This window comes from Castor canadensis, chromosome 1 (assembly GCF_047511655.1).
Source record: "Castor canadensis chromosome 1, mCasCan1.hap1v2, whole genome shotgun sequence".
NCBI lineage: Eukaryota > Metazoa > Chordata > Mammalia > Rodentia > Castoridae > Castor > Castor canadensis.
In genome coordinates, this window is record NC_133386.1 from 91,691,397 (window position 1) to 91,711,239 (window position 19,843).

The following is a 19,843-nucleotide window of genomic DNA, read 5'->3' on the forward strand; positions in this document are numbered from 1 at the left end:
TGTTGGGATGCTGTTGAATTCTTTTAGGACGATTTTTTTTGTTTTTAAGAAGTTAAATAGCCAGAGATGTCAGAGTTTAAAGAAAAATTCAGTAGTATACGTGACAACTGAGTAAAACGTACCACATGGGTTTTACGTGATTATCGAGACTTGGTTTCCTTAGCCAAGAGTTAAACTATAGATTAACGAGGCTCCTTTGTAAGATACATAATCAGGTATGTCAAAAAGTGCAGTATTGTTTAAAGTTTCTCTGGCCAGTTGCCTATCCATTAGCTCAACCAGATTGTCCCAAAATTTGTTTCTTAAGTGGGTAGGGTGGAGGATGGAATAAAATATTGTTTGAAAATCCCTATAAACTACTGAAGCTTTTTATTTAAAAATAAGGCACCTTTCTCCAGTACAAACACCCTCGCTAGCACCAGTAACAATAGCTGGGAAGCTCCAACTTAATCTTTCCCTACAGGCATGTTCTGATTCTCAAACCCCTCATAGTTTCATAGTTTCTGCTGTTTCAAATTATTTGTGGTTGCTTAGTCATATCTCCCTTTCCTCATGGAAGCTGCACTTGATGTGTTTGTAAACCTTTGTTTACTGTTTCTTTGACAAATTTTTTCAAATTCTCTTCTTACTATAAAGCTTTTGGTTTTATCATGAACTTATCAGTTTCAATAGTTGTCCCAGTAGCACTTTACTGATTGCTGAAGGGATTCTTCATAGTATTAAGCTTAGGCTACACTGGGAAAGTCAGAGTCAAAGTCGAAGTAATTACTTGGCTTATCCTGTTAGTAGGTAGTAAATGAAGACAGTTCTGGAACCTTGCATCCCTATTTCATTCCTCTAACAAATATTTGTTGTCTGCCTCTTTTATGTGCCTTTTTATTTTTTAAACTTAATGTTACATGTTTTGCACATGGAAATAAAATTAAGAAATTTAGGTTTTAGTGCAGATACTGACATGATAAGTTTGGACCAGGTGCTCTGTCTCTGCCTGAGGGTTTTAATGAACAACTCAGAATTACATTGTACCTTTACAATGCTTTGATTTCACTAGGTGAGTAAAACGGGAGGGTGAATTCTTGTAAACAGCTTCTTACTTGAACAATATGTGTATCAACCTCACAGTGAATTTATTCTTTTCCTGGGGCATTTTATTGGGATGTCTCAGGTATGTACACCATATGTACAACCTGGAAACACTAATTATCTATTTTAATGATCTGCTGTTTGAGGATCCAGTCTTTTCTAATCTTAGACAATTCTAATCCATTGAGTTTCCCCACTCATAATATTGTCTTCTCTATCAGTACAGTTTTTCTGCCATATTGATGCTTTTGGTGCTGTGAAGTTTATGCTCATATGAAAGAAATAATGATTTCTTAGAAATCTTGGGTTGGAGAGGTTAATAGGACTTACAGCATTAAGCCACATTAAGCTTTCATGAGAATGCTGTGTATCCCCTCCAGCAGTGTTGGGTTGACTATAGGTACTGTTTTACTCTGTACCTAACCAATACCAGCAAGTACATATAAGAACAAACAATTGGATTCCCAAGTCAGTTTGGTTTTAGCTGAAGTTTATTAAATCATAAGGGAGGAATGTGACCAGAATTAACTTAGCTAAGTAAGCCCCCTGGATTTCCAAAAAGATGCTCTGCTATTACCAGTATCACTTTTAAACAAATTAGAGAAAGTCCTCATATCTTGTTCTGATTCCTCTGAACTCCGGAGCTTCTGCGGGTGGAATAACTAAGATGAAAGGGTGACTGCCCTTTTATCCTCCCTACAGCTCCAGGTGAGGTCTTTCACCAGGACATAAAAATATTATTATGCCACAGATGCCTGAAAATCACATTTAGTAGGCAGCTGATCATGCTGCTGTCATTCACGTTGTAGTAAAGGGACACATAACTTCTACTGTAAGAAAATGGCATATAGTATATAGAAAAGTCATTTTAAATTTTAACTTATTCTGAATCTGAACTAAAAGGGGAGGCCTCGGTAACCTTGTCCAAGAAATAGGTTAATATGACTTTTTAAATTTAAAACATCAGAGTCAACTATTTCATTCATTTAACTGTATTTTCTAAGTCTCCATGCCCTGTCCAGCTCTGTCCTTGGTCTTAAGGAGAACCAGAGGAGAATGGAGGGTGTGGTCTCACTCCTTAAGGAATTTACTAATCAGGTGGGGACATGAGATAGGAAAGGTGAAACCAGCAGTAATCAAGTGCAGCCCAAGGATACATGCCTCTTTCAGGAACATTTTTACTATAGAAATAATCTAGGCAGCAGAGAGGTGCGTTGCAGGATGTCAGATAAGGAGGAAGTATGCTTCAAATCATAAAATATGCATGCAAGAGCCTTAGGCAGATGGCAGGGAGAGGAACTGAGATAGATTGGAGCCTGGGACAGAGTTCACCAGCCTGTTTTTCTCAGCTGGGAAGGGAGGAGTTTTGGTGGGAGGGGTGGCAGCAAAGGTTTCCATGGACCTCTCTTGAGGACTAGGTAGACTCAGGTCCCTACAGGAAGCCCATGACAACAAACTCCATAGTGCTCAGCAGTGCAGAGATATCTTCAGTATCTGTAGCTTGTCTGCTGCTTGGAGCTTTTTGTCCCTCAGGGAGCAAGGTGCTGTATGGTAGAGAGGGACCTCTGGAGTGAGATTTCAGAAGAATCTTTATCTTCTTCCTTGCCTTGACTGAAATTTCTCAAAAAGCAAATAAAGTCTTTCATCCTTCATTAAAGTTCTTGGGCTCAGTCAGAGTTGAAGAGAAACCTAAAGATACTTTAAAATGAAGTCCAACCACCTAATGTTATAGAAAAGGAAACGTGGGCATGGAGTTTTAAGTGGCTTGCCCTGAGGTCACTTATGAAGTCAGTGCAGAGCCAGGTGTAATTGGAAGCCAGATTTCTGATTCCTGCACGCATTCATTCATGAGTTTATTTACCCACGCATTCATTAGTATAGTGATTGATTCATGTGTTTACCAAACAAGCTTTGAAAACTAAGTGTTCTTTGATAAGCAATAGAAGGTGCTAGGTGTCTGGATGATAAGGAATACAGACTTGGATTCTTCCTGATGGCATAAATCAGTGCTGTAGTCACAAAGCTCAGAGACTTGACATGCAAACCATTTAATCAAGAAGGATGGACTGATGCTGGCTTGGGGGAGGCTTCCATGGGACAGGGTGAAATGAAGGAGACAGCAGTATATCCCTGGATGTTGGGGAGCTATTATCATGGATAATGAGAGCAAAAGAGACAAAGAAATTGGAAGCCAGGTTGGAAAATGGAACTGCAAATTGTTTTCAAGTAAGGTTGGGTATGAAGGTGGGGGGAGAGCACATACAAACTGCTTAAAATTGTCCTGCTCTTTGCAACTGTACAATGTATACTTACTGCTTTGCATGATTGATTATTTTTGTAAGCATGCAATTACCAGTCAGGCTGTTGCTTCCCTGTAGAGTCTATTCAGTGAAGTGTCACTGTGTATGGGAGCCAAAGAAAAGAGTTCCAAAGCAATTAAAGTCAGGACGTGATCATGTAAAAATAGAATTATTTCCTGAGAGACTCTAATACCGTAAGTGGCCAGTGAGAGAATGCCTGGATTCTTTAGGATCTTTAACTCATTAGATCTTCACTGTCACATGGCAAGGTAGTTATTTACTGACATTTTACACATGAAGAGACTGAAGTGAACTGAGCTGTAGTACCATAGCTTCTAGAGCAGAATTTCTTCTCTGTGGTGTGTGTCCTGCCTTGAGGGATTGAGAGTTTCAAGGTACTTGATATCCTGCAGTACAGGACAGTCTGGTATAGAGAACTGCTACATACCAAGTATCAGTGGTCCCCCTGACCAGAAACAGTGTGAAGTCCTGGGGAGAAGAATGTGGAGCAAGCAAGTGTAGGGATGAGTCAGAGAATACTAGAGGTGATCAGGGAAAGCAGGAATAAGTTGGGGCCCAAGGACCAGGATGTGGGTGTGATAGAAGGTCAAGCTGGGAAGACCTGTGCATTTCCAAAGGCTGCCATCAACAAAGTGCTCAAAACACTGGTGCTTAAATAACAGAAATGTGTCTCATGGTTCTCAAAGCTAGAGATCAAAGTGTTGGCAGGTTGCTGTCTTCTGAGAACTGTGAAGGAGAATCTGTTCCATGCCCATCTCCTAGCTTCTGGTGATCCATTGGCAAGCTTGGCATTCTTTGGCTTGTCAAGATATCACCCTGCAAACTGCCTTTATGCTCACATGGTATTCTCTTTGTGTTCAGGACTGAGTCTGTCTCTGTCCAGACTTGCCCTTTGTATGAAGACACAGTCATATTGAAGTAGAGCCTACCCTTATAAGCTCATCTTAACTTGGTCATTTGCAAAGATCCTGCTTCCAAATGAGGTAACATGCACAGGGATGGAGGCTTAGGACTTCAATATCTTTTTTTTGGTGTGGGGGAAGAGTTAGGGAGGATGTCACAATTAAACCCAAACAGCATGCAACATGAGGGTTGAAATAAAAAGACCGAAGGAATCTACCCTCTTGAACTGGAAAGACTATGGGCAGATTTTTAAATTTTAAAGTCAGCAGCCAGGTATCAGATTATATGGAATTATAGTTTATATTAACGTCTGTTGCTAGAAAGGGAGATTTATCAATATCCCAAGGGAAGTCCTAGCCTTAGTGTTTCTAGTACATTTTAATATTTCTCAAATTTGATATGCCTTTTCCATTATAAACTAACATTTAAATTGGTAAATGTAAACATAATCAAGAGTACATTTCTACATGAAATTAGGGACTTTTTACCCATTTGCATTTGGACACTTTAAGCATTTCAATCCACTTAGGAAAACTAAATTTTGACATATTTATGATATGAAGGAATAGCTGGGTGGCTTCCACACTGTAGGCAGGAATGGAAGACTACATGAATCTTGTTTTTCTGTTTTTCACTTTTGTAAAATCAAAAACAGAAAAGGAGAACAGCTGTTGTGAAAAAGATTCAATAGTTCGGCAGGAAGCACTATGAGCTACTGACTGTTTCTTCTTCAGGTTTTTTTTTTTTTTTAATGGAGGTACTTCACTATTCGTCAGGTTTTTTTCATGTATCATTTATAAAAAGTTCTGAAGTGAACTGTGTTTTTCTCAGTCAAGTTAGGAATGGGTGATAGATAATGTATGTACAGGTATAATACCAAGGCAAAAACCCCACTGAAAACAAACAGACACCTAAACAACAAAGAACAAGAATGAAAAACAGATCACGGTAATGAGAGGGTAAAAAAAGGAAGTTAAAAAAAGGTGAACATGGTTGATGTACTTTCTGTAAGAATGAATATAGAATATTTAAGCCTGTTGGAATCACCGTAAGTGGAGGGACTAAGGTAGAAAGGAGAAAAATGGAGGGGATGAACCAATTGGGATATAATACATGTATACATGGTAAAGTCATAATGAAACTCCTTCTGTTTAAGCTATCTCAAACAAATATTTTTTTTTCAAAAATGAAAGACAGGAAGGTAAATGGGCCCTGTCTGGGAATTGGTACCAGAGGGAGGGGGGAGGATATAAGGAAAGGGTGAAGGAAAGTGGATATGGTGGAAATGTTACGTATTCATGTATGAAAATGGGAAAAGGAGACATGTTGAAACTATTCTAAGAAAGGGGAAGGGATAAATGAGCATGATGGAGGGGTGAATTTGACTAAGGTATACTATAAGCACTTTTATAAATGTCCCAGTGTACTCCCAGTATAGCAATAATCTGATAACAAAAATAAAAAATAAAGGGATGTGTGACAGAATAGAAAGTCTAGATTTATAGTGAATGTTTTACTTTTGAAAATAAAAATTGACATGGTTTACTGATCATTATAAGAGTAGACGCTCGTTATCCGCAGCTCTATGGCCCCAAAGAGACCTGTACTGAGGATTAACTGTGCACACTCAGGCTGCACACAGTTGAGTGCTATATGTTCTGTGGGTGTCAGATTCATTGTTCCCATAACGCAGTGCAACTTTCACTAAAGACATGCTACCTTTCAACAGATCTCAGAGTTTCACTTTATTGCTTAAATAGAGCACGTTAACTTTTACCTTGCTTTTTGGGAGGCTTATTTTCACAAAGTAAGGGCAGCTCACACAATGACTTAAGCACCACTGATGATGACATGGGACTGACTGAGCACTTCTCCCCATCTGCTGAGCTGTGAAATGCTGAAGGAGGTTTAAAATTTTTGTTTTTGAAATTTGTTTTGATTTTTTAAAAAAAAAAATTTTAACCATGCTAGGTCAAAACCACATGTAATAAATCTGTGAATAAGGTGGACTTAACTGTGTTTTTGAAATCTTAAAGTATCTGATTTTGAAATGCATATTTAAAAGAGGTCAAGAAACTATTCACATGGTAAAAGTCAGTATTTTGAAAAGTCTTCCTTAGCTCTAACCTCAGAGGCCCTGTGGGCTTTAGTCCCTCCGCACAGGCCGCTTTAGTGGGCGCCGGTAGAGTTATAGAGTTAGACACAAATTGTTCTGATTGGAATCACTTTGTATATTCATTAGTTTTCTGTGATCAATCTACTTTTTGTCCATTATGCAAAAGAGGATCTTAGCTTTCCAAGCTACAAATTTAGTGAAAATTTGCATTTTCTTGTTGCTGTGGTTCCCAGGTGGTTTGTTCCCCAAAGGTTCCCAGAAGTGGTGGAACCTTTTAGAGGTGGGGCCTAGTGGGAAGAGGGCAGGTATTGGGGATGCTGTTCTCAGAAGGGACTAAGGTACTTGTTGTAGGACCCCAGTTTGTTTGTTATAAAAGATCAAACTTTACCCCTCCCTGCTCTCTGGCTTCCTTGTCTCACCATGTGATCCCTCCCTGTCATGTGTGTTTCTGCCCTGTTGACATCTGCCATGATGTGACAGAGCCAAGTGGGTCGTCACCAAAGATGGAACTGAGGGGGCACCCGAAATTGGACTTTCAGCCTCCAAACCTGTGAACTAAGCAAACCACATTTCTTTATACATTACCCAGCCTCTGGTATTACAGCAAAGGAAAATTGACTAATGCAAATGTGAAATGGCAAACTAATATTTGAGGGAAATTTTCTACTTCTTTGCTACAATTGCCTTTCCTGGGCCTGCTTTCTAGTTGTAGCTTAAGAACATGTCATTGAGCCTTTCTGTGTAGCATTTTCTTAGACAGTGGTCAGCATGTACATTGCCTAGTTCAGAAGGGGACATGGGTGTTAGGAGGGGGAAGAGATGGTGATTGGAAGCTTAACCTAGCTGGGCACTGAGCAGTCTAATTGAAGGCACTTCTGTCACCTGCTCTTAATATACTTATCTGTGCTTATCTGCCAACACGGGCTACTCAGGAACTGTACTGTGTTAATTTGAAGGCCTGCTGTTATCTTTTATATGTTTGATTGTTTTTCTCCATCAAACTCTTTAAAAAAAAAATCAAACTAGGGAAAGCATTTAATTGAAGGCTTCCTTTTTGGACTCATGACAGCTTTACTGTAGGACAGAAGCTGACCCTTGGGGCCCATGGTGCAGGCTGATGACTTGTGCAACCACTGGGAGACTATTAACAATTTGGTGGGTCCTTCTGTCTTTGTTTCCATGGACAGCTTATTCCTGAGGGGGTCTGGCTCAGTACATGTTAGAACCCAAGGAGGGGTTTCCTGGAACTGACCCTGAAAGAGGAGGAGCAGGGCAAGGGGCGGGTCTGCTTTGCTGTGGATCTTTGTGAGTCCTGTGCCAGCTAGGCCTCAGAGCTCCTGAAGCAGAAGAAGAGTCGTTGGCTGTGACTGAGTGGAGGATTCTAACTACTTCACGATGTGTTCTCCATTTCCCACTGGGCAATGGCCAAACAGGAGACAGTCTTTGGTCATCCTGGATCTAGTGGCTTTGGGTGCGGAGGGCTAAGAAGAAGAGACTCGCGTAGGGGCAGTCCAGAGGTATTTGGTAAACGCAGTGGCTGCATTTCAGTGTAGTATTCAAAACAAAACAAAACAAAGCAAAATAGAAAAGCCAGAGCAACAACGGCCAGCATTAGCTCGTTCTCCTTCCGTGAGCTGCACAGGGAGTGGGAGTGTGGTCTTCCTCATTCATGACATTCCCATGTGGGTTGAAGCACCACCCAAAATAGGTGCTTGTGTTGAGTATGTGCTGATTTATTTAATTCTAGAGACTGTTTATATTCAATTCACATACCTACTTGTGTCCCATCAATGGGATGTGAATCGTTGGAAGGCAGTGCACATCATGGTTAAGGCAGTACATGACATTAGGGATGTAACCTTAACCTCTTCATTTATAAAAGTGGGATAGGTGTGGTACCTCATTTATAGGATTGCTATAAGACTTGAATGAATGAATGAACGGTTCTATGTAGGTATATAGCAGCGTTAGTTACATAGAGCATATTACCTATTATTCCTGTTACTTCAGTAGTACTTTGGTATTATTAGCAGTAGTAATAGCAGTAATAATAATAATAATAATGAACATGACCTTAAGTACATAGCCTGTTGTGCACAAGGCATTCTGACCATATTTATTCACTGCTTATATGTGCTGACTACCATGCAAGTAGTCAACTATTGTTGGTTGTACATAGTACCTGGTTTTAGAGTCCTGGCTTGATTAAAGGTATCCCAAACTTGGCAAATAGATTTCATACTAATGACGGCTCTGACTGATGGACAGTGGATGCCTAGAGAGCTGGGAAAGGAGTTTTGGTGAATTGTCTGAGGTCAAGAGGAAAACAGTGTGATTCGTTATTGGTACCTACTCAGGCACCAGAGGACGGAGGATCAGGGTCTATGTCACATACTTCCCATCAATGTGTTAGAGTCTGTTATTTTAGATTTGTGGAACTGAATGTAGAATATTTTGAGTCTGTGAGTAACAAGGAAGAGAAATAGGAAACACCTAGTTGAACTGATGAATATCCTCTGCAAACAATCTTTCTTGTCTAACACCCCCAGTTGGGGGTATGGAGGTGTGGGGGTGATGGAGAAGGGACAGGGTTTCTGTATTTAATGAAGATGAATTGTATTTCCCAGAATCCTGAGAAATTTGAATGTTTTTAGATCTGGCAGGATAGACAAGTGGATGATGTTAAAGAGAGGTCAGGGGCTTTGTGAAAAAATGTGGTGGAGATAGGAAAAACACCTGAAATAGGTAAACTCACTGTGCTGAACCTTGGAGTGTTAAAAGGGCAGGTGAACAATTGTTTATCTGTGCCCACAATGTGGGAGGATTTTTCCTGCTTTTTATCCTTATAGTCAGCCTACCAATTATGGGTTATTGTACCCATGGTAGGTATAATACGTCATCTGTAATCATGCCTAGGGTTATTCAGCGTGCTGGTGGAACCTAGATTCTGACCTTTGTCTTTTAATCTTGTGTTCTATACATTTTTCATTGTTCCACATTGCCCACCAGAAGAAACCAGTAACCAGAAACCAGTGAGGACATGGGTTGTGCTAACACAGCAAGCAGGCTAGAATAGCAGTGTATGAGCTCAAGCTAGAGAAAGGGGATGGGGCAGGATTCCCACAAAGTGGTTCCACAAGACCCCACTCAGCTGTTGCACAGGTAAATCCTAAAAGGAATGTGGTTTGACATGGAAAGCTAATATTTAATAATAATAATAATAATGACTACCACTCACACTTTGTGAGGAGGCCCTGGGGGGGCTTTGTTTTTGTTATTTGTATTCCTCAAAGAAGCTCAGAGTAGAAGCCATTCATATTCCCACCCAACCTTCGGTACATCATAGAGGAAGAAAGCAATACTTGAAGTAACTTGCCTTGTCATAGAACCCACAAGGTCCAGATCCCCATCCTTTTCCTATCAGCTTTGTCCCAGAGAAAGAAATCAGAGATTAAAGGGAAGTGAGAATAGGCAGTTGGAGGTCTTGAAACTAAATGTATGATTTGCCTAAAATGTGGTTCTTCTGCTGTGTGTGATAAAGTTGGGTAAAATTGACTTGATGTGGTAAGCTGTAGGGAGTGGAATGGGATGGGACAGGATGGGACAGGACAGGAGGGCAATCAGGTGATAAGGGAGAAGAAAGGTTGGCCAGAATGGGTGGATGAGACAAAGTCGAGGGTAGAGGTATTTATGTAGCCCTTGTGACAACACGAGACCTACTGAGACAACTGGCAGTTGTGTACCTCATCTTTACCGCCTTGGACCCTGAGTTTTTAGGGGAAAGAACTGACCTCCATGTGCTCACCATTCCCTGTTTTCTACTGTGCCAAACAAGTATTTTGGGGGAGAAAGGAGTTTATTGGTTTATTTCTGCCTATTCTGGGAGTTCAGTGCAAGAAAGGGAGTAGAAAGTGGGAAACCAGGTTCCAAGCTATTGGCGGTTGGAGGGCCTGACAGAGTGTAAATGACTCGAGTGTGAAGGGAAAAACACGGCCAACACACATGGGAAGGCAAGTGCAAGGGTAGGAGCCCACAGGAGCCATCAGTGAACTGCTGTCTGTTAACTTCTTCTGTATAATGTAATTGTTCTAAGATTTTTGTGCTTTGTTTCTTGTCCTCCATCTCTCTTTATAATGGCAGATTCTTTACATGCAATTTACCATAAACTTGGAAGACAAAAGAAATTTATGTGATACAAGTGAGGTGATACATGGAAAGACTGTGGAGCAGAAAGACCTGGGTTTGAATTATGACTCTGCTGAGCTAGTGGGCAAGGAGAATCAGAAAGTCCTTTCACTTCTCGGATCTCACAGTTCCCATTTGTAGAGTTACTCCAGTATGATGGACTGACAGCCATTGTTATTGTTCTGAACAGTCATTTTCTGACCTTTCTAGATTCCTTAACTTTAAATGAGCTTATAAGATTTATTTAAAAATTATCCTGATAATCAGATTATAAATCCTAAGTTAGATTGAGAATAGCTTTAAGAAGACCCCAAACTAACATTGTTTATTTAGGCTAGTGTAATACCAGAAGTCACAATCTGGTTGCAGAATCTGAAAACCTACTTTTTTTTGAGTTGGCACTTATATTAAAATATTAGAACAAGTATAAATATATTTTAAATATTGGAAGCTATTTGTCTCACACACAAACATAATCTGAGTGTCCCACTCTTCTTGAGACATCTGAAGATCCCTTGGTCCTGGTGTCTCCATTCATCATCATAGCGTGGTACGGATCCACCAGAGCTGAGCAGCAGTGGTTACTTCTCTGGGGCTTGTACCTTTGGGGGCTCCACAGCCCCCCACCCTTGCCAGGTTTCCCCCCACTGTGAGCCTTTTGTTATTGAGCATGTGCTTTTTCTCATAATGAAAAGTGGGTTTTGGCATGTATTGTCTACCAAAAATGGGAAAACATAGGATTATGTTGAGCGAGTTCTATGCTCAGGAAGGAGGGGACCCAGGGAATCATTTTGTGAAAAGAAGGAAGTTTTAGCCTAAGTAGTTAGTATTTGTTGGCTTTACTTCTTTATGTTAACTGCCTGACTTCTCTGGCACTAGAACACTCTACTGTCTATGAGGTTTATAGGGGTAAAAAGTGACTATTTGCTGTTTGTATGGTGTTGGTTAAATGCTAGCCTCCCAGTCATTCTAATCTCCAAGTTATTATATGTTAGGACAGAACTCCCTTGAAAATCTTAAAATGAAGTTTAGGTCATGTCTAAGCCAAGGTTGTCATTGGTGGCACTATTGGTCCTTAGGGCTGGATTGCTCTAGTTTTTTTTTTTTTTAATTCATTTATTTTATTTCATTTATTTTATAACATTTAGTTAATACATTTATGATTTCCTTAAAAATAATTAAATAGAATTAATATAAGATTTGCTCCCCCTCTGGAGGTTTTCTTCTTTCTTTTTTTTTTTTTGTTCATTTATTCACATGTGCATACATTGTTTGTCATTTCTCCCCCTTGCCCCCCTCCCCCGCTCATTTCCAGGCAGAATCTGTTCTGCTCTTTTCTCCAATTTTGTTGAAGAGAAGACATAAGCATAATAAGAAAGACAAAGCATTTTTGCTAGTTGAGTTGAGAATAGCTATACAGAGAGATTCCTAGCATTGCTTCCATGTACAAATATGCTACAACCCAAGTTGATTCATCTCCAACTGATCTTTACAGTGGTTCTTGATACCCTTCTCATGTTGACCTCTGTGGCTTTAAGGTTTCTGTATTAGTTCCTCTGGAGTGGGGACATCAAACGCTTTCATGTTTTGGTTTTTGTACTTATCCTCATACCTCTCGGATATGCTCTCCCCTTGTCATGTGACTCAAGTCCAACAACATTGCTGTATTTGCCCTAGACCTAAAGACCACATATGAGGGAGAACATACAAGTTTTGGTCTTCTGAGCCTGGCTAACCTCGCTCAGAGTTCAGAATGATGTTCTCCAGTTCCATCCATTCACTTGCAAATGATAAGATTTCATTCTTCTTCATGGCTGCATAAAATTCCATTGTGTATAAATACCACATTTTCTTAATCCATTCGTCAGAGGTGGGGCATCTTGGCTGTTTCAATAACTTGGCTATTGTGAATAGTGCCGCAATAAACATGGGTGTGCAGGTGCCTCTGGAGTAACCTGTGTTGCATTCCTTTGGCTATATCCCCAGGAGTGGGACTGCTGGATCATATGGTGGTCTATGTTTAGATTCTTAAGAAGCCTGCAGACATGCTGGGGCTTGAACTCAGGGCCTCTTGCTTGCTAGGCAGGTGCTGTACCACATCGGCCACTTGATCAGCCTTTGGATTACTCTTTATTGTGGGGCTTGTCCTGTGCATTGTAGACATAGAGCAGCATGCCTGTGTCTATGCACTAGGTTACTGTCTGTGCCCTAGTTCTAACAACCAAAAAAGTTTTCAGGTGTACTCCAATGTCCCTTGAGATAAAATGACTTATGGTTTAGAACCACTACCTTAATCCATAAGTAGCTGAGAGGAAATGCTCACAGTATCAGCCCACTCAGATTGCTTTAAAAGTGGAAGGAACAAGTGGGGCATAATTGTACACATCTGAAATCCTAGCACGCAGGAGGTGTGATCATGAGTTCCAGGACAGCCTGGGTTAAGTACCAAAATCCTATCTTAGGTTTAAAAAAAAAAGAGAGAGAGGGAGGGAGAACTGAATAAATAATTTATCTACCTTTTCTGAAGAAGGCATGTGTGAGCTGTGTAATGGACTAATTTAAGTCTACACTGCTTTCAGACTCAGGATCTGTGGTCCTGGTTCCGGTGAGTCCATTTGATCAGTTTTGACTCTTTGGACAAGAAACTTGGTTTCTCTGAGCTGCAAGTGTTTTTTTTGTTTTGTTTTGTTTTGTTTTGTTTTGTTTTGTTTTTAATTGAGATATATTCACACACTACAAAATTCACCTCTTAAAACTGTGTTTTTTCAGTCCTTTTTTTAGTATATTCACTATGTTGTGCAATTATTGTATGAATATAAACATTTTGTTTGTCCATCAGTTGATGAATATTTGGGTTGTTCCCATTTTTTGGCTATTATGGGTAATACTGCTGTGAGTAGCATTGTATATAAGTTTTTGTGTGAATTTATATTTTTACTTCTCTTTGGTATATACCTACCTAGGAGTAGAATTGTTAGTTCTTGTTAAGGCTGTATATTATAGCTTTGAGAAGTGGCCAAATTGTTTTCCAAAGTGGCCATTTCATTTTACATTCACTTAACAGTGTCTGGGGGTTTCAGTTTCTTCACGTCCTTGGTAACTCTTGTCCATGTTTTTGATTACAGCTATGGTAGCGGCCAGGTGATAGGATTTCAGTGTGATTTTTGACCAACAATGTTGATGTTGTTTTTTAGAACTGATTAGTTTTTTTAAGATCTCTCGTAGCTCTGAATTTTAAATGTCTTCCATTCCACACATAAACCAACATGAATAACTAAGTCTTTAAAGGCTATGTATTTTGGAAACCGAGTTACTCAGTTCCTATACATTTTATGAGTACTTTCTGTTTCCCAGTGTTCAGCCATGTTCAGGACGCAGATGAACATTGATGTGACCCTTCCCTCCAAACAATTTATAATCTGATTAGGAAGAAAAGATAAGCAGAAAATAGCCCATAATACACGGTCTGTGGAACGTAACACGAAAATTATCTATACCATAAGTAAGTCACAAGGGAGGTGTATTTATTTGGATGAGAGCAAAGAGAGTCATGTTTAGAGCTAGATGGAAAAATAGCATATCTTGAGTTGGAGTAGTGGCTGTTTTTAAGACTATAGAAAATGTCACTGAAGGAAAAGTCTCCAGTGGAAAACTGTTTTGTAGGAGCTTAGGACCAGGAATAGATGTTATTGTCCAAGTTCTTTTTTGTCACAGAAACAAATTTGATTTTTTATCCATGCTGCCCTTTGTTTCAGACTTGAGACTTTTTTTTTTCCATTTGTACATATTTCTGTAGTTTGAGAGCAAGACAAATAGGTGTTCTGTGGTTAGTTCCACATTGGTGTTTTAATAGTGAGCCTGGTTCTAAGAGATAATTAACAGGGATGAGATGATTAATAATTTACCTTTTGAATTCCTTTTCCATTAAAAGAAAAAGGAAAAAAACCTATCATCCTGTTAACAAGAATTAAGGCTCTGTGTTAGGTTCAGAAAACCTAGGAAAGCCTCATCGGTCCTTCTGTGCTTACAGCTTCAAGGGCTGACTGGCTAGCATTTTGGACCTCCTGTGATCTTCTTCTGGCCTACCTTTGCAATGTTTCTCTCATGATTCTTTTGGTTGCTATATAAATACACAGGCTTCTTTTTTCTCCCCTTCTGCTTCCTGTGCCTTTTCCCATGGCCTGTCCTTTGCTTCGTCTGTGCTTACTTTGCATTGTGACTAGACACAGTCCCTCCCTCCTTTCTTCAAAGCCATGTGCCTCACCATTTCCCCATGAAGTGCTTTTCTCTCTCTGTCTCTCCGTTGCTCTCCAAACTGGGAGGGCTCTTCATCCACACCCCTCTACCACAGTGTAGCCTGCCTGACTCTCTCTGGTGGCCTCAGGGCCTTCCACCTGTGGTTCTTCAGAGTTCTAAGTTCTTTGAGGTAAAGAACTCTACTGTTTATCTTTTTGTTCTTCCAGGTTTCCTACTAGAGAACTTGGCACATAACATTTTGTTGACTAGATACAAGAGAAATATTATTTCTCTAGCTTCCATATCAGAAATAAAAGTGAGTCAGGAGTTTATGATTACACCAAAGAGGAACAAGAATGGAGTTTGTAGATAGAAGTCTGCTTTGGAAACATAAAGGCTGTTAGGGATTTGATTTTCTTTACTGCTTCTTAAGTGACATGAAGAATCTGTTATTAAGATAATTGTAGTGTATTATTGCTTCTACTTACATATCGGACTTCTAGAACCCCATGCGACTGAAGCTGGAGACTAGAAGAGAGCAGAAAAGCCACTGAGAAGCGTGGCGGGGTGATGGGGAGGACTGGCCTTGAGAGGCCTCACCCAGGCTTCTTGTGAAATAGGCAAAGTCTTCAAAGCCCACTGAGTCACAATGGGAAACTCTGAGGAGTGACAGCTGCCTTCTGAAGGCAGAACTGACATAGGCTCAGTTTTGGACTCTGGACAGAAAAGCCACAGACTTTTTACACAAAAATGGCCTCTGAACAAATCAGGACTCCCATCAAAGCAAAAAAATGGAGCCTCATGATCAGTCCTAGTCCAGAACAGACAATATCAGGTTTTATGTACTCTGCTTACCAACTCAGAAACATATGTGGCTCATTTTATAGAGATTTCTAAACTAAAAATAGTGTAAAATAAAATACAAGCATACATTTGTGCTTAAAGGGTTGATCTTCAAATATATAGAAAGCCTCAATCTCCAGTTCCTAGAGAAGGTAGCTTAATTGCTCCCAGTTCTGTCTCCCACATTACTGTTTCTTTTTTGCCTTTCGTTACCCCTTCTTTCCACCTTCTATTATAATACTGTAGACTTTTCTTCCTCATCCTGGGAGTTATTTGTTTTGAGCTCCTACTTTTGGTAATCCTGATGCTGTGCTTTTATCCTTGCTCCACACATCATTGTAGCTCTGCAGCTCTCCCCAGTACCTTCCTCACAGATACCAGCCTTTTGGCTGGCCTGGCCATGTAGGCCTGTCTCTGTCAATGCCTATTTTGTAGTGAAGCTGCTAGTTGGCAAGACCTGTAGACTATGTACTGCATCAATTTAGAGGCCTTGTTTTGTCCCTGTTTTTAATTATTTCTTAGGGCAGCATCTAGCACATTGCACCATCTTGTAAACACCTGTTGAGTGCACTACCTTTTGAAGAGATTTTGGTTTTTCTTTCTGCTGGCTCTTCTTCTCTTGCTTTCTCACTCATTCACCTTGTTAATTTTAATCTCTCTGTTTTCTTTTGAGCCAAGATGGAGTAGACAATTATATGGCTGGAAATGAAGAAAAATTTGAGGTAGAGACTAGAATTTGAGGAGTATTCATGTTACAGTTTATCTTATCTGAAAGACAGGAGTTGATGTCACCTGTAGGAACAGAAAGTGCCTATAGAGATTTGCAACAGACATGAAAGCTCCCAGAGGTGGTTCTATAGGATGGAAACAACACTGATCATCAAGTCCAAGTTAGATATTAAAATTTTGGTGGACAAGACACACTACCCAGGTGTGGTGGTACATACCTGTAATAACAAGACTCAGGAGGTTGAAGTAGGGAGGTTGGGAGTTCAAAGCCTGCCAGGGCTACATAGCAAGACCCTGTGTGTCTCAACAGCAACTGAAACACACTAGCATTGCACAGTAGCCCAAGGGAGGAGGAGAAAGCTGATGGTATGGCTAACCCAACACAGGAGCCTGGTCCATAGAATGCAGGTCAGAGCATCCAGATATTCTCTTAGGCATATCTACTTATGCCTACTATAGAAATATCAGCTAATTATATTATACATTGTATAAAATGTAATTATGCAAATGATCTGCTGTCCCCCAAATTATTTTTCAGCTGTAAATAGAAGTAATTGTTAAGTCATTTCTTAAGTCACTTTCACTCAGTTGAGGATTGACTGATAGAGAAAATGGGAACAACATACTCCATACACACAGTGTTATGGAGTAGCACCTCCAGACCCTGATAAAGGCCCAGCCTTTGGCTGAAGTTGTGTAATTCATGTCTATGGAAAATACTATCTCAGCAGGATTTCCTCCTGACAGCAGGGATTTTGACTATTGGAACAGCTCTTCTACAAAGTATCCCCTAATTAATGGGAAGCACATGTATGAGGAGTTGTATATCATTTGCAGAGAGACTCTCAGCAAATAGTGGCATCGTAAATTCATATTTTATGCTTGATTGACTTTTGTCTTTAGGAAGTAAACATGCATCTTGATAGAAAATGTAAAAACAGTAAAATCCAACCACCCACATCTTTCTTTCTATGTTTCTGCTAATGTTTTGTTGTGGCTTCACATCACTGAGTAAGTAATACAGGTTTTTTTTCTTTTTCTTTTTTTTTTAAGTCCACAGACTAAAACTAGTTTGTTAATATACTCATCAGTGGATAAACTAGTTAGAGCCACTGCCTTGCATCAGACAGGTGGGAAGGTGGCCCATCAGCTGCCAGGTACATGATGAGTAGCTCTTCTAGCGCCAGTGTGCTGAGACCATGAGGTTATAGGTAGCATGCTTGTGTTGTCTTCAACTTCCAGAGGAGTTTATGGTTTGGAGGAGAGAGCACAGGCACATGCGGTTAGTATTAAACAGTTCCATGACGCAAATCGTTAAATGCTAGGGTGATGGTGATATAATAAGAGTTTTGTGAAGGCAATGGTTAGCTTAAATCATGGCTTTTCAGCTTCATCCGTGTTGACATTTTGGGCTAGATAATTTTCGGTGGGGGCTATCCCGTGGATTGTATGGTGTTTCGTAGCATCCCTTGCTAATGCTCACTAGGTGTACCAGTAACAGTTATGACAAGCAAAAATGTCTCCAAACATTGCCAGATGTCTCCTGGTAGGGTAAAATCACCTCTAATTTAGACTCACTGGGGTTGCTTCCTGGGCCCAGTTGAATGCAGTGTGGATTTGAGGTTAGGCCCTGAAGAACAAATAGAACTTGGATAGAAAGGGTGGGTAATATGAAGGTGGCATTAGTTGAGGAGACCATTCAAGTGAAGACACAGAGGAGTATCTGCAGCAGGTCTACTCAGTGTGGTCCATGGACAAAACTTAGAAAGTGTGGCAATTGAGGATAGCACTTAGAGACTCTTAAAGCAACTTCATAGAACTATAATAACAAGGCTTCTATTTTGTATGCCTTATTGTGTCGTAGTTTTAGAAATTGTATTTCTGGCAGATGGGGCTATTAAAACAAGAACACCAGTAAACTGATCCTTCATTGCTGACATTTTGAGAGAAGCTGTGGTCAGCTTGAATGTGAGGTGCACAGCAGGGAAGTAAGAAGGGCTTGGTATGGAATAGGTGGAACCTGAGGCCAAGTGGTTCCTGAGATTTCTAAAGTACCTTAGGCTTGTTACACAGTAGGTATTTTCAGGATGGATAAATTCCTGGGAAACTCTAAGCAGAAGAGAATGGATTGAGGAGTACAGGGAGGGGCATCCAGTGTCTACTTGGCCATGGGAGTACCTTTCAGAAAGGGTATGTAAATGTCATTTACTCTGTGGTCTTTCAGTCATCTGCTAGCAGAAACATTTTCTGATGTGCTTGTCCTTGGAGCATAATTCTGAGCCAGTTGTTTCCCATTTGAAACTGTAATTTACACATTTTAATCTTATATGTCAAATTACATGTGTCCTGTCTCTTGGGATTGTGAACACTCTAATATCTTTGGCTAAAGTAACTTTGGTGATTATCTGGTAATGCTCATGGCTGTCCCTTTAAGAAATAAAGAGAATGTGTTTTGGTTCATTTGCATTCTCTGTGAGTAGAAGGTCTGTTTCTGTAGTGGTGGTGGGTTGTGCACAGCTCCTTGTAATTTGGATTTATTGTTCCTTCCATGAATTAGCAATGGTTTGAGGTTGTGAAGACTGACGGTGTAGCCTGTAGCCACGAACCTGTGCCCATATTTCCTTTAGAGTCTTTGGAGAGCTTGAGTTTGATGAGACTCCACCTGTGACTTACTTTTCTTTATTTTTTTTTCTCCCCAAGGCAATCCTCCACTAATTTAATTATCTTTTGGAACAAAACTGAATACTCTTCAGAGAAGAATAGCAGAATTTTAGAATGGAAGCCAAATAGGCAAGTAGATCAATAGGATGGAATACTTCAGACATAAACCCAAGTCAGGCATGGTGGCACATTCCTGTAATCCCAGCACTCAGAAAGCTGAGGCAGGATTATCATGAATTCAATGTCAAATTGGGCTACATAGCAAGAGCTTGTCTAAAAAAAGAAAAAACTTAAAGATCCCCTCACACAAGTAAACATTATTGTACTAGGCAATGCTACATTCAGTTTCATTTTTCAAAATTCAGTTTAAGATTACAATAGCTTTAAAAAGCCCCATAATGCCAGGTGCCAGTAGCTTATGTCTGTAATCCTAGCTACGGGGGAGGCAGAGATCAGGAGGGTCATGGTTTGAAGCCAGCCCGGGGCAAATAGTTTGTGAGACTCTATCTTAGCAATACCTAACACAAATCAGCGGGCTGGTGGAGTGGCTGAAGTGGTAGAGCATGTGCTTAAAGTGTGAGGCCCTGAGTTCAAACCCCAGTGCTGCCCCCAAAACAGCTCTAAAGTATCATCTACAGTGGTTAGTGTACAACAAACTGTTTGGACATAAGAAGTGGGAAAGTGTGATTTACAGTCAAGGGAAAAGTATGGTTAATAAAAACAGTAACAACAGGTCTTCTATATGACATTGATCAGGAATTAATGT

At 40.1% G+C, this 19,843-nt stretch overlaps 1 protein-coding gene across 2 annotated transcripts in view; it reads left to right on the forward strand.

Annotated features, from left to right (window-relative positions):
- Sh3bgrl2 (SH3 domain binding glutamate rich protein like 2) overlaps positions 1 to 19,843 on the forward strand; it is a 62,219-nt gene that overhangs the window by 809 nt on the left and 41,567 nt on the right. The gene's annotated exons all lie outside the window — the stretch shown is intronic.